The sequence below is a fragment of the Tamandua tetradactyla genome, chromosome 13 (genome assembly GCF_023851605.1).
Source record: "Tamandua tetradactyla isolate mTamTet1 chromosome 13, mTamTet1.pri, whole genome shotgun sequence".
Lineage (NCBI taxonomy): Eukaryota > Metazoa > Chordata > Mammalia > Pilosa > Myrmecophagidae > Tamandua > Tamandua tetradactyla.
This window is the reverse complement of record NC_135339.1, coordinates 47,082,527-47,098,516: the sequence shown is the minus strand read 5'-3', so window position 1 is coordinate 47,098,516 and position 15,990 is coordinate 47,082,527. Positions and strand designations below refer to the sequence as shown.

Sequence of the window (15,990 nt, the reverse complement as noted above, 5' to 3'; positions counted from 1 at the left end):
GTTGGATAAACTAACGGTGAACACGTGCACCCTTTTATCCTCCTCATCAAAAGACCATGCTGAAATAATATATGTACACTGAATAGAAGCTGAATGTGATTATTCAGGAAGAAGGGAATGGAAATATTGAGGGAGAAGGGCTGGGGGCGCATGTAACACCAAAAGGAAAGATAAAGACTGAGGGCTTATAACTTAGGAATGCCTAGAGTGGACAATGATGGTGATTAAATGTACAAATATAAGAATGTTTTTGCATGAGGGAAAACAAATGAATATCAACATTGCAAGGTGTTGAAAATGGGATGGTATACAGGAAAAAATACAATCAGTGCAAGCTAGTGTTTATTATCAACAGTAACATTGTAATATGCTTCCACTGAATGTAATAAAGGTCTTATGCCAATACTAAATGTCAGCAAACGGGGCACATAGGGGATGGGTAATGGATTCTTTGCAGAAGAAAAGGAAATATCTTCATATAGATTATAGTGGTGAGGCATGGCTATGTGATTATACCAGAAACCATTGATTTTTTACTTAGGTTGGGTTGTATGATATATGAATAAAACGTTTAAAAATGAACAGAGAGAGAAACAAATGCTGGAGAAGTAAAGAAAGAAATGTATCTACTGACTGTTGGTAGGGAAGCTGACTCTCTGGAGGGCTGTGTGTGGTTCCACAAGAGGCTAGGGCCTAGGTTGCCATATGATCCTGAAACCCCACTGCTAGGTATATACCTGGTGGAACTGAGAGTGAAAGGCCACATTGGGCCTTTCTCCCAAACTCATTATTCCCTTAATTTACTCCTCTTATGCTAGAGAGAAGGTGGAGAAGAAGTCTGGACTGTTAAGCTATTGAAGGTTCTCCAAATGGAAAAATGAGGCCAGAGAGAAAAGAAATTTCCAGTAACAGTTTGTTGAATGGTGGATGCAATGAATTAATAACTGCCTCAGCTTTCTCATTTGTAAAACTGGGATAATAATAGTAACATGCCTCAGGGCTATAGTCACGATTAAATGAATTAGTACATGTGAAACTTTTAGAACCGTAACTTGCATATGGTAAACAGTTTGGGCTATTTTTACTCTTAGTAGCATTATTATTATTTAGTAATATTATGTCTAAGGGATTAGATGCATTTGAAACATGGAAGTTTTAAATAATGACCTAGTGACTGTAATGCTTGTAGAGGTTTAAGTTCATGTTGAGAAGAAAAACCTGCTGGCTGCAGTGGAGTTATTAGCTTTTATTTCTTTTGGTTTGTTTTTAAGCATATTTTTATTCTTGGCCCTGAGAAAAAGATTAAGAAGGAGGATGTTGAATGGAAAGATCACTTTTCCTTAAAATTTTTTTTTTTATGTTGCTGCTAGGCTGCTGGGATTGTTAACCTTTCCTGGGTTTTTTGGAGGGATAAGACCTGGAGGTGTTTTAACTCCTGTTTTGATAACTCCCACTGCTGCCTTAAGGACACTGTTATTTCACAGACAAATGAGTTGCTATTTATTCTAAATATGGGAGATTTTAGGAGCAAAGAGAGTCCTGGTCTTTATGCTTAATAGTCTATGAAAAATACATCCTGGAAACTTCTCTCTCTGCATTGGTCACTTGTTTCTGCCAATAACATTAGTAAGCTTCATTTGCTTCTATCCAGACAGACTCCTTATTTACAGCGTGTACTACAATCCTTTGCCATAGTGGGTGCCACTAAAATATCTATTGAATGATTCAATGAAAACAATGGAATAGACACTCTTGTGCAAGTGTCTCTGCCAGCCCTCTTTTGACTTTTTCCCTACTTAATATTCATTAAAAACAAACAAAAAGATCATTTAAAGAAAAGACAGCCTATTTTAGGAGCTTCTCAGTTTACTTAGAAAATACTGTGCATTGCTTTTGAAAATAGTTGGAACAATTTAATATGAATGTTTTATTCAGTCTTATTTTTTTCTCTTGCCACAGAGCTTATTTTTAGAAATAGGAACTTCATAGTGTGTAAAAAGTTAGCTCCTATTTTTTTCCCACCATAGACTAGTTGATACCACTGATTCCTCTAGTTCTGGCATTGTAGCTGAAGTTTGATAAACCTAAGTATAAAGAAGCCTGGGAAATAGGAGGTGCTACTGAGTGACCTTGAACAGGTCAGTTAAAGTTTTTGGGTCTGTGCGTCATCTCTGTCACCTGAGAGGCTACAACTAGAAGATTAGTGAGTTTTTTTCCAACTTCCAAAATATGTGACTTTAGAATTTTTTTCACCAGCGTGACAGTCTGTTGTAATAAGAAGTCTCTGGTTAGGTGAGGTAGTCTTAGCTGTATATTCTGGTTGAAAATCTTTGTTACTTGAATTAATTTGTAGAAGCTATAGATGCTTGCTCCAAAGACTAATATATATGTATTTAGAAACCAAATATATATGTGTATTTGATTTTTAAAAAGCATTTATTAGCAAATTTCGACCAAACTTTGGACATCCTTAATTTTTATTCAGTTTTTAGACCACTAATACAGAACATCTCCAACTTGTCTCTCAGTACATGTGTTTTAATAAAGCACTCTAAGTCTAATATATAAAATTTGAAATAGTTTTGTTAAAATTATTTTACAGTAGGTAGGGTCATAGTATAGCTCATATTATGGCCAATAGCCTCTTACTGCTTTATTGGTCTAATTGGTCTTATGCATGCAAAGTAGCCTTTGTGTACCGACTTACTTACTATTTATAAGATTGTTATTTCCTTGGTAAATATGTTCCATTCTGTCCTACAGTGACAATAGGATGAGAGGACCAGTATGGTAGAGGATAAAAATGAGAGTCTGAGTTAGAGATAGTTGACTAGCAGGGTGGATAAATACGTAAAAGCAGGGTCACTCTCCCTAGGCTTATCTCTTCCTTCCTCCTCCACTCCCAGAAGGACACATGGTGGCATCAGGAACACATACCTCTCTTCTCTTCTGTATTAGGCTTCTGTAGTTACATAATAATGTTATCAGAGACTTAGCAGCATAGCTAATATACATATATTTTCTTACAATTTCTATGAGTCAGAATTTAGGTGTGACTTAGTTGGGTATTTGCAAGACAGCAATCAAAGTGTTGACTGGAGCTGCTGTCTTATCTGAGGCTTGAATGGGAAGGATTTGCTCCCAAGCTCATGAGGTTGTTGGCAGAATTCAATATCTTGCAGACTCTTGTACTGAGGCCCTCAGTTTCTGGATATCAGCCAGAGGCCCATTTACCTGGCCCTCTCTGTATAGGTAGCTCACAATGTGGCAGCTTGCTTTTTCAAAGCCAGCAAGGGGGAAAAAACTTGTAGCCTAATGGCATTACAATTTTATGTTATATAGTCATGTATATGCCATCATCTTTACCATATTCTTTTGGTGAGAAGTCACAGGCCCTGACCACTCGGGAAGGAGTCTACAGAAGGCATAGATAATAAATGATGGGGATCAAAGGAGCCGCTTTAAAGACACTCTCACCTGACGCCTAACCAGGAATATGGCTTCTCTCTGTTCTTACCCGCTTATCTGCACATTCTCCTCCTTACCTAGAAGTATGTTTCTTATTCCTCCTCTGCTTTCCTTCCTTTCTTCTGACTTGCTGTGAATTCAGTAACCCTGGTTAGCTTTTCCTCCACTTTTCAGTTGTAGAAATGGCAGTGAAAAAGTAACAGGAAATTCTGCCATAATAAGTAACTTTCGTGCTGTCAGGAGCTCTGCCTGAACTGCTGGCATTTTGGCCCAAGTGAGGTCTTCTGAGCTTATGTCTTATGGTCACTATTCTCTTTAAGCAAACACTGAATCCCAAAACTGATTCACTTCCCTGTGCCATCCTTTTAGGATTTCTTGCTGTGACTATTGATAAGTTGTAGTTTAGAATCATTAGTGGTTTTGGTGCTCTTATTCTTTGGCCCCACTAACTGCTGTTTTGCATTTTCCTTTCTTCTTCAGTCGTCTTCAGGATGTTGCTTCTCACTGTTCTCTGAGGAGAGAGTGTAATGTAGTGCTTATGAACAAGAACTGAAGCCAGGCTGCCTGGCCTTGAATCCCAGCTTTGTCGTTTACTAGCAGAATAATCTTGTGCAAATTATTCAACCTTTCTCTTCCACAGTTTCTTCAACTATATCATATTGATCCTACCCACCAAGGGTTTGGGGGAGAACTAAATGAGGAAGTGTATAGTTCTTAAAGTGGTTTTTGGCATTTAAGTGATATGTTGTTAAAATAATTAACATTTGTTAGTATTATCATCATCTTCTTCATCACCATTAACTAGCTTCAGAAGAGACTTTTTTCCTCCATAATATATATATGCTTTCTGAGGAGGAACTCAGCAATAGAGACTGGCCCTAATAACTTTGAAGTGTCCAAAGCAGCCTGGTAGTAGAAACATACCTGGGTTAGAATCTCGACTTTGCCCTTCAGTAGCCATGTATTCTTGAATAAGTTCTTTAGCTTCTCTAAACTTTAATTTTCTTATTTTAAGGAGGAGATTATAATACCTACTTCATGGCATTATAATGAGAATTAAGTAGATAATGTATAGAAAAAGTCTTCCGTGGTGTCTGGTACATGGAAAGGGCTCAATAAATGCTAATCCCTTGCTTCGTAGATGATGAAATATACTCGACTTTGTGGTTTTGGGCAAATTGGTCATAATAATTCATTCTAGAAACTTCTGCGTGACAGTACTATGTAAGGGTTGCCATAGCTCCAAGAATTCTGAAGTAGTTACAGTGACATATACATTTTCTATGGCTTATGTGAATTGTTTCTTTCATCTGTATGGTCAGCTTTGCCTGCTGTATGTTAGAAGCCATGAAGGATGAGCCATCAGCATTGCTGGCCCTGCTCCATGATGTGGAGCGTCACTGTATCTATTTGAGTGCCAAATGCCTTTTTTAGTTTTGAAAATGCACCTACTATTTGAGTTGTTTAAACATAGTCTTGAACTTCAAAAACATTTAGCTCTGACACCTGTTAACTAAAATGGTCTGAGGCAAGTTACTTGAATTTCCTGATTCTTAATCCTCATCTCCGGAAAGTAGAAAATAATGGTGCTAACATTAAAGAGTTGTTGTGAATATTCAATAGAAAATGAAGCAACATAGCACAAAAGTTTGGCATAGTCTTAGCTCTTGAAATTGTGGATATTACTGATAATAGTAATTGTGCTGGTTTGAAGCCTGTGTACCCCAGAAAAAGTCATGCAGTTTTAATTTGTCCCTGTGGGGCAAACCTGTTGTGAGTGAGACCTTTTGATTAGGTTGTTTCAATTGAGATGTGACCCAGCCCATTCAAGGTGGGTCCTAATCCTTTACTGGGGTTCTTTATGTGGGAGTATAACAGGCAGGAAAAGCTGAGAGAGCTGAGAAAGAGGTATCCCTGGAGAAGCAAGAACCCACAGAAGCTGAAGGAGCCACTGAAACCATGAGCTAAAAGCAATGGAGCCTGGGACCAGAGGACCAACAGATACCAGCCGTGTGCCTTGCTATCTGACAGAGGAACCCCAGATGCCAATGGTCTTTCTTCAGAGAAAGTATCATCCTGTTGATGCCTTACTTGGGACATTTTCATGGCCTTAGAACTGTAAATTTGTAAACTAATAAATCCCCATTGTAAAAGCCGACCTATATTGCATTCTGGAACCTTTAGCAAACTGAAACAGTAACAATTTCAGAACTCTAAAGAAAGAAGCATCTGAAAAATCTGCTTATAGGCAGTTGTTGATAGATGATTGCTAAGAATCATGTTAAGTTATGATTAAAGAGATAGTTTGGGACAGTGGGTCTAATTCCTAGCTACATATTCCTTTCTCTTTCTCTTTTTTTCGAAATGATGCCTAACTCAATTTATGGCAAATGCAATAATGAAGATCTTTGGAGAAAGGATGCTCTTTCTTTTCTTCCAGTAAAATTGGAGATCACTTGAAAAAAAATGAATCATACAAAAAACCAATCCCAAATGGATTGTTGAAAATTTGTTGTTGACAGATAGAGTGTTGATTGTTATCTTCTAGAAGACGGTATTGGAAAATATATCCATTATCTTGGAGTAAGCAAAGATTTATTAAATAGAACTAAGGCCCAAGTCATAACATTAAAGATTAATAAATTGAACTCTTTAAAATTAAGAACTTCTGTTGTCAAAATATACCATAAAGAGGGATAAAAAGACAAACACAGAGTGAGAGAATATGTATATAAAATGCATAAATGGGCAAAGGACATGTAATCAGAATAAAGAAAGAACTCCTACAAATTAATAAGAAAAGACAACTCAATAGAGAAGTGGGAAAAAGACTTGAAAAGTTGTTGCATAAAATAAGAGATCCAATGCATTTCTGAAAAGTTGTTGTGTTTCATTAGTCAACAGAAAAAATGTTTAGAAAACTGCAAATCTAAAACCTAATGTAGTACTGCTACATGCCAGACATAAGTACGTATTGTATGATTTCAGTTACATAAAGGTTTTTTAAAAGGCAAAACTTATTATTGGGGAGAGGATGTGGCTAGCCTGGTAGGAGACTTGAGAGAGGTTTCTGAAGTACTGGTAATGTTCTGTTTGATTTGAAGGTGAAATTTTTCACTTTGTGTAAATTCATGTAACTGTAGTAATTTTTATATTTTTCCTGTATGCTATTTATCAAACAGTTTACATTAAAAAAATCATATCTGTCCCTTGTCACAGGGCAATTAAATCAGAGTTTCTGGAGTTTCACACAGATATTTTTAGAGAACCACTAGTCTGAGATATTGCCCTTGTAGTGCCTACATAAAGTTGTCTGGTAACCATCATTCTGCAGTGTTTCTGCTCTACCTTGTCAACCACAACTCCTTCAAATGGACAATATTAAAAAGAGATCAGTTACAGGGAAATAGTACATTAATAAGGTTTTTGTGTTGTCATGATTCTAAATAGGAGTTTTAACTATATACCAACTCATTGACTATGTGTGAATACTGTCAGCTAGCTCAAGCTGACTGTTCATCTTCAGAGTGATACTTTTATTTTTGCTGCGGGGGAGGTGTTGTAGAAGCTGAAGGTCTTAAAACCTGTTTTCTTCCAGTGAATGAGAGCTCACCCAGAGACATTTGTGTGTCATACAGTTCAGTTTTCTGTTCTGTAAGCTAAATGCTTTATGCTGTTTAGGTGAAAAGCTGCCCACCTTGGGAAAGGAATATAAAGCAGTACTATTTCTGTTGGTGCAAGAATTTTTAAAAATGCTAAGTCCTATTTCTATTTTTATAGATCCTTTAGGATCTTTTTTAAACCTCACTGTGCTATTATCATACCTAATAACACTAATTCTTTAATGTTCTTTATGATCCAATCAGTGTTCAAATTTTCAGTTGTCTCATGAATATCATAGTTTTGGTTTTTTATCTGTCTTTTCCAGTTTAGATAGGGAGTCAAACAAGATTCACAACATTGTGATTGGTTACTATATCCGTTGGTATTTTTTTAATGTACTGGTTACCCATCCATGATTTTGCCCCCTTGCAGTGAATGATTTATTGAAGAAGTAGTTTGCGCCTCACATTCCTGTGGTTTTTTTATGTTCATTTTTCTATATATTTCTTAGTAAGTGGGTAGCTTAATCTAGGGGTTTGATTAAATTTGAGTTTTTTCTTTTTCTTGATTCTTTTATTGTGTATATATGTACACACACATTTTTACTTTTTTTAAAAAAAAATTTTTTAAAATATAACAACGAACAAACACAAACATTCTTAACATATGATCATTCTGTGATATGACCACCAAAGAGGTGGTTGTAGTTTCTTCCACTAAAAGGCATATGATATCTGATTTTTCTTTTGTTTTGTTAGCACTGTTGATGATAAAACTAGAAAGATTATTCATTGGAGTTGACAAAATGGTGATTTTCTAATTCTAACAAAAGGTGGATTTTAGACAGCCTAGAGAGGCAAATCTTCTGGCCATGTTCATGTAGTTACTGCCTTTAAAAAATGCTAAGTTTTTTTTTTCTTTTTTTTTTAATGGCATTTTATTTTGGAAACATTGTGCTTGAGGGGACTTGGAGCAGACACCTAGAGGTTTCTAAGAGGCCATTACAGACCGATATAGAACTCAGGAGAGAGGTCTGGGCTGGAGAGAAAAACCTGCAGCTGTCACTGAAAAAGAGCAGTAGATTCTCTGCCCAATACATTCAATTGACCAATGCCTGAAACACGAGTTTCAAAGAGAGAGAGCTAGTCATGAAGCAGGAGATCAAATGGCCTATCTGCCCAAAAATGTATCTCCCCAAACTGCAGTAATTCTGATGATCACTAAGATTTTAACATTTGTTTAAATATGGAAAATGATGCAGTGATCAATTTCTTTTATGCAAATTGTAGTAGCAGTTAAAGTAATTATGGCATGGACTAAGTGGCTATAACAAAGAGACTCAAAATACAGAGGCTTATAGAAGACTAAAGTTTAGTTCTCTCTCATGTAATATTTTGGAGTAGGATGGCTTTCCATCATGGGTAGGTAGCTCTGCTCCTCAAATTCATTCAGGGATCCAGATGCCTTCTGTTTTGTTGCCCTTCTATTTTGTTGCTCTTATCTCTGTGGTTAAAGCTGGCTTTTCAATACCATATCCATGTTCTAACTCATGAAAGCTAGAGGAAGAATGTGGACACAACTAGCTTTCCTTTCAAGCTATGTGATGTTATTAATTGAAACTTTGTTTTATGGCCACATATTGCTGTAAAGAAGGCTGAGAATGTAGTCTGTACCTGGATGGACATGTATCAAGCTAAAACTCTGGAGTTCCGTTACCAAAAGGAAGAGAGAGAAAGAATAGATTTGGAGGAATAGTTAGGAGTCTGTGACCCAGGAGTTCTGTTAATATGCATGATATATTCTTGATTATTATATAGCTACAGAAATTATAGCATTAGACTGAATGATTTGGTAGATTTTCATGTTGGCCTCCTGAACTACAAACTTTGAAATTCAGTTTTGTTTCTATGTTTGTTATGTGACATACATTAACATTTCTGATCTTTCCACTGCCAACAAGCAAATGGCTGCTGCCACCCTTACTTTGCACCCAAGAGAGATACAGGCACAGGTATGGTCATTTGTCCATTATTGCTAAGTGAAACGTTATCTAAACCTGTTTTCTGGTCTTCTTGTGAAGTGGTCTGGTCCATATTTGAGCTTATCAAGATATTACTACTACTACTTAAAAAAAAATTTTTTTTACTCCCCCCTGACACTTGCTTTGTCCTTCTAAGGATGAGGATATGTACTTCCTCCAATGGGAACAACATTTAATAAACACTTCCTGAGTGTCATAAGCTTTATAAACTTTTTCAGGCATTATCTCTTTGAACCCACCTAAGATTTAGGTGTAGGTGCTGATATTACTCTAATTCTATAAATGAGGAAACTGAGGCTCAGAGAAATTAAACAACATGCCTAAGATCTTACTTGGCAGATCTGGGAAATCAGTGTGACTGACTACAAGCACATTAATGACTGTCTCCAATAGGGAAGCCCAATCCCCTCACAGTGTACCAACTTCTTGAGAGAAAAGAGGCGAAGAATCCAAAACACTCATGTCTTAATGTGTGCACGATCTGCTTTTCCACCTTAATGCAAGTATTGTCCTCCTTAGCTCTTGAATAGCTGTGGTTTTTTGTGCTTGCCACTATCTTGGGAGAGCAGTTTTGGCATGGTCCTAGAGAACAGAGTGTACATTTGAAAGGGAGTGTTTTCTTGTTTTTCACAGTTCTATGATTTAAAAAAAATTTATACTGGTAACATATATACAACCTAAAATTCCCAGTTCACATATACAATTCAGTGGTGTAAATCATATTCACAATGTTGTGTTACCATACACTCTGAACTTTTTCATCAGCCCAAATAGATACTCTGAAGCATTGAAACATTAAGTCCCCATTCCTACCCCGTCAGGCCCCTGGTAACCAATAATCTAGTTTCTGACTCTGAATTTATATATATTATTTCTGGTAAGTGAGATGATACAATGTTGTCCTTTCATGCTTGGCTTATTTCGTTCGATATGATGTCTTCATGGTTCATCCATATTGTCTATGTATCAGAACTTCATTCTTTTTTATAGCTGAATAATAGTCCATTATATATATATCACATTCTTTTTATCTGTTCATCTGTTGTGGACACTTGGGTTGCTTCCATCTTTTGGCAATTGTGGATAATACTGCTATCAACATCGATGTGGGAGTGTATTCTTTTTAACCAGGCTAAATCTTAACATCAAATGTGACTTGTGATTTAGAAGCCCTGGACTTTTAACAATCACAGCCAGGATGTCTCCATCCGGATTGTTTTCTTCAAGTGTATCAGCTGAGTTAATTGCTTTTGTTTTCATGACACTGCCATTGCTCTGTTACTTGTAATTCTTTGAATAACATAAAATGAGCAGTAGTTGCATTCTACTTAGTAGTAGCAGCGTGTTTGAGGCAATTTGAGAAATGGAGTGTGCTGGTTTGAAGCTCTTATGTACTCCAGAAAAGCCATGCTCTTTTTTTATTGAGAAATCTTCACAAACATGCATTCTATACATGGTATAAAATCAGTGGCTCACAGTATCATCACATTGTTGTGAATCCATTACCATGATTATTTTTTTTAGAACATTTGTATCACTTGAGAAAAAGAAATAAAAAGGAAAAAAGAAAAGCTCATACATACCATGTACCATACCCCTCCTCTCATTGACTACTAGTGTTTCCATCTACACAATTTATTTTACCCTTTGTCCCCTTATTTATTTATTTATTTATTTATTATCCATATTTTTTACTCATTTGTCCATACCTTGGATATAAAGTGCACAGACACAAGGTTTTCACAATCACGTGGTCACATTGTAAATGTTATATCTTTATACAATCGTCTTCAAGAATCTAGGCTACTGGAACACAGCTCAGTAGTTTTAGGTATTTCCCTGTAGCCGTTCCTGTGCACCATAAACTAAAAAGGGATATCTATATAATGCATAAGAATAACCTCAAGGATAACTCTCGACTCTGTTTGAAATCTCTCAGCACTGAAACATTATTTTGTCTCATTTCTCTCTCCCCCCTTTTAGTCAAGAAGGCTTTCTCGATCTCTTGATGGTGGGTCCTAAGCATGTTCTTTTAATCCAGTCTTGTGGGGCTTACCTGTTGTACATCGGACCTTTTGATTAGGTTGTTTCCAGAGAGCTGAGACCCCGCCTGTTCAAGGTGGGTCTTAATTAGTTTACTGGAGACCTTAAAAGAGCTCTCAGAGAGAGAAAGCGCTCTGAGCCAACATAGAGAGCAGAGAGATGAAATCAGATGCAGATGCTTGGAGATGCTAAACTAAGATATGAAACCCAGAAGAAGCTAGAGAGACTGCTACTGAAAACAGGAGCTGAGAGACCCCTTTGAACCAGAAGCTAGGAGAGAAGGACAACAGGCATTATCGTGCCTTCCCCAGATGTGATCAGCCTTTCTTGAGTGAAGTTTTCCTCTTGTGATGCTTTAATTTGGACATTTTCAAGGCCTTACAGTTGTAACTTGTAACTTAATAAGTCCCCTTTATAAAAGCCAATGCATTTCTGGTATTTTGTATTCTGGCAGCTTTAGCCAAACTGAAACATAGAGCAAAGATCAAATAGGAATCAGCATAGATAGTAGCTTAATTACTGATAAAGCAGGATCAGAGAACTCAGAAGTGTCAACTTCCCTCTTTATCTGAAATTAAAACATGGATTCAACCCTAGCAACCCTAATTTTTATTCATACAGTAACATCTGGGGAGAAGGTGGCTCTCCCAGAAGCAGCATCCATTGTTCTGCATATTGAGTGGAAATGATCTGGTTCCAGGTATAAGATAACTGGAGGGAGGTGCTTGTTGCCTAGTCCTGTGCAGTGACCAGCCCTAAGAGTATTTCCTCCAGTCCTACCAGGTAAATCAGTCAGTCACTTTTGAGAAGTAAGAAGGGGGTTGTGGGGAGCAATACAGAGGGAAAGTAGATTTCACTAATGCTGTGGTCTTCTAGGAAATAGAGTAAAAATCTCTTCCTGAAAATATGAGTGGGCATTTTAAGGGCATTTTCCACCACATTCCCCAATGGTGGATATACTTCAGATTACAAATTATTTTTCTGGGGTGATCTGTGTTATTGTTCTCTTCTTCCTTTTTGTTTTTGTGTTTGGTATGTGAAGAAAGGAAAAATCTAACACACTGGAAAAGATAACTAACTGTTTTATTTTTCCTCATGACAGGTGAAGGGAATTTACTGGAACATGGGAGAAGGTGGTATCTTATAGGAAGTCAAGATGATAAGAATTTTAAAAAATAAACAGTAAGTATTTTTTTTGTTAACACTTTTGGACTTTTGTTTACTGCTGGGTAAATTTTCTTTAAGCAACCACAGCGAAACCATTCAAATAGTTCAAAAAGAGAGAAAAAAATTTTTTTAATAAATATCCAAACACTTCAGAAAATTGGTGTTCACATTTGAGACTTTTTTGTTTTTGCATCTTTCTTGGGCAAGTGTATCATTTTAAATAGGAGACATCAGTTTGTTCTTTAAAGGAGAAGTATTTAAGGAATTAAAAGAGGAGCCCTCACATAAGGCCTACTTTTAAATTAAACTTGGAGTAGCCCTTCTCAAGTACAGATATTCTTGGTCCCAGTGGTTTTTTACGCCTCATTTTTCAGTGGAATACTTTGGTAAGTATATTTTATAGATGAATATGAATAAACTTGGTGAATATTAGCAAAATAGAATTGTCTATACTTTTTCCATATTCTACTTCATATGTCATTTTTATTACTTTACAGGCCATTAATGTTCCCTCATCCAACAGTTATATGTGGTTGATTGTGGTTTCATTATGATAAAGATAATGTTAGTATATAGGGTAGCTGAGTGGAAAGATTACATATTTTTGAGTCAGGCAGTCCTAGGCCTGACTTTTGTTCTGTGCTTTTTAGTAATTACTGACCTTCTCAGTTGACTCATCTGTATATTGGAGATGATAGCTTTCATGAAATGAAAAACTATGTGGATAGTATAAGTGCTGTAACTGGTACATAGTAAGGGCACAATTAATGTAGTTAATCTCTTTATGTTTGTGTTATGATTTATAATTACAAGCCTTTATTTTGACTTCAGGAATTGGCCAGCTTGAAATCCTTAAGCTTCTGTCAAGCAGTGGGGAATGGGGAGTAGGGGGCAGGTTCACACTGTAGGTAGTGAGGGGCAATCCAGTATTAACAGTGTGGCCCTGATAGGAGGAGAGGGTGTAAAGTTTGCAGATTTCTGTGGTGTAAAAACACCCACCATGGCCAATTTCAAGCTACCAATGAAATGCTACTGAGCACAAAGTTGGGATGACATGCAGTAATACCCCATTATCTAGTTTTTTTGTTTTTTTTTTAATATGGGCAGGCACCAGGAATTGAACCCAGGTCTCTGGCATCCCATTATATAGTTTTTTACCATACAAATATAATAGATGTAAATAATTATATCAAAAGCCTAGAAAATTGCAACAAGAATTAGGAAATCATGAGTTTTCAGTATTTATTACCTTTGTTTTTTACATAATTTATTTTAATTGTAAGTTTATTTAATAATTTAATTTTTAATGATAATTGTGTTTGACAACTAACTTGTAAAACTTCTGAGAATTTAACAATCTAATAATCAGCTCTAGTGAGCAGTTATGAGTTTGGCTCCAGCCTACCACTGATTGCCAGTTTCCTGCTGAGGACACCTTTCTAAACCACAGTTTCTCAGTTAGCTGCCTCAGCCCTGGTGGTAAGCATTTGGTTTGCTTAATAAACGGAAGGTTTGATTTTGAATCAGTACTTGGTAATCCATGTTCTAATGCTTATATAACTTGTGGAATTCAAGCTAAGTGCTGAGATCACTATAGAATTTATACCTAGTTATTTAAGATTGTGACAGAAATTTAGGACTTGTTAACTCAGCTTTGTAACTGATCCCTGCCATTCTTTGCCTACTGTTTGCCTTCTCTGATTTTATTTAGTGATATGCTTAGAGATAGGGGGCTGTTCACTCCCTAGGGAACTTCCTTTTCTCCCCTCCCTGTGTTCCATCTACTTTGAGTTCCTTCAGCTAGTCACACTGCAGGGGCAAGTTACTTAGATTTCTTCTAAATGAACAGTTCACGTGGATTTGCTTTTGCTTATAAAATGAAGTGTTAATGAAAGTGAATTGCCTCCAGGGGAGAAAAAAATCTGGTCAATTTAAAATCCATACTGGCTTGATTAAAATTTTAAAGAGTAAAATGGAAGAAAGAAAGGAAATTGAATCAGATATCGCAATGTTTCTTCTAGAAACAGCTTCTTCAATTTTCTAACTTGCCGTTTAAAGGGAATAATTGAAGCCTAAAATGCTAAGTAATAGCTAAGATTGTTGTGATTGTTTTTATTATAAAATCTCATTGACCTACTTCTCAAAGCATTTCTTTATTGAACCTTACAAAATGCATTGAATATTTCAAAGCATTTGTTTCTGTCAGTTCCCTGGTAGCAGAATCAGGCTTACATAATTTAAAAACAGTTATTTCTGTTATTTCCTCTGGAAAAAACAAGGTAAAATATGGTTCTTATTGAGTCAGAGATGGATGTGGTTTATTGCAAAAATAATTCTTGTCCATTTCAATCGGAAGTCATGATTAGAAATCTTAGACACTTTCTTCTGATTACAAAATATTGACAAGTGACTTAAGTTGAGTAAGTTTGTCTTTGGTAACTTCAGAAGCAAACATGGAAGTAATAATTAGCAGAAATCATCAGAAGTAATCAATTCAAACACGGCATATAAATAAGATCTTTGGGGGACTGAAGATGAGCCTTTATCTTTCCTCAGATATCTATATAACATGTACTGGGTAAAGGTCAGGATTTCTGAAGATTTAAAGTAAACAATCCAAACCTTACACCCAGTTTCAGGAATCCTAGAATGTGGAGTCTGGCCAGATGCTGTGGATCCAAGTAGCTGTTTAAAAAAAATAAAAAGGCAAATCATATTGGTCAGTAAAGAAGAATACCACTTTGGTAATTGGTAAACTGTGTTCATTGAGGTATACCAACTTTTTTGTATGCTGCCCTTAAAATGCTCTGTGTGTTATTGTTTTCCCTTAATTAGTCATATCTTCTCTTTTCCCTCTCTTCCTTGTCACATATATACTGACTTATTTTATTTGTGCTGCATTTTAGATTCCCATATTCTCAATTTGTAGCTTGTCCTGATTCGCTCGCTAGTTGCTTGACGTGTATGTGCTTTCCCTGGTAGCAGAATCAGACATACATAACTCTTGAATTGTGAAGTAAGCTCTTTAATTTCACAAATAAATATCTCAAAAAATTTTTTATTCTGTTTTGGTTTGCTAAAACTGATGAAATGCAGTATACCAGCAGTGGGTTGGCTTTTACAGTGGGGATTTATTAGCCTACAATTTTACAGTTCTAAGGCTGGGAAAAATGTCCAAATTAAGGCATTAACAATACATATCTTTTCCCCGAAGACCAGCTACTAATGATCCTCAGTTCCTTTGTCACATGGACATTGTGTACACATGGCAATGTCTGCTGGTCCTTCTCTCCTGGATTACATTGCCTTCCACTTCTGGCTTTAACGGCTTCCTTTCTAAGCTTCTGTGTGTGTCCTTGTCTCTCAGCTTTTCTGGGTCTCTTAGTTTCTTTAACTGTTTCTGTTTGTTTTCTGTGTATTCTTTATCCTCTTATAAAGTACTCCTTAAATGAGGTGATCACATCTCAACTGAAATAACCTAATCAAAGGGTCCTACCCACAGTAGATCTCCACCCACAGGAATGGATTAAAATAACATGAGCTTTTCTGGAGTACAAACAGCTTCATACTACCACAATTACCATAAATTGCTTAACACACTATTACAACAAAATTAAGCCCTTAATACATTAGTTTTCTTTAATTTCATTCTTTTTTCCCCCCTCAAG

The 15,990-nt window shown here is 36.3% G+C and overlaps 1 protein-coding gene across 18 annotated transcripts in view; it reads left to right on the top strand.

The window, feature by feature from the left end:
• SGMS1 (sphingomyelin synthase 1) overlaps positions 1-15,990 on the top strand; it is a 485,077-nt gene that overhangs the window by 305,386 nt on the left and 163,701 nt on the right. For 17 of the 18 annotated variants that reach the window (XM_077125326.1, XM_077125323.1, XM_077125311.1 and 14 more), the window contains one exon: positions 12,258-12,337. The gene's annotated coding sequence lies outside the window, so the exon portion shown is untranslated. Of the gene's footprint in view, positions 1-11,849; positions 11,939-12,257; positions 12,338-15,990 lie in introns of those variants that run through there. The other variant, XM_077125316.1, reaches the window with a different exon arrangement.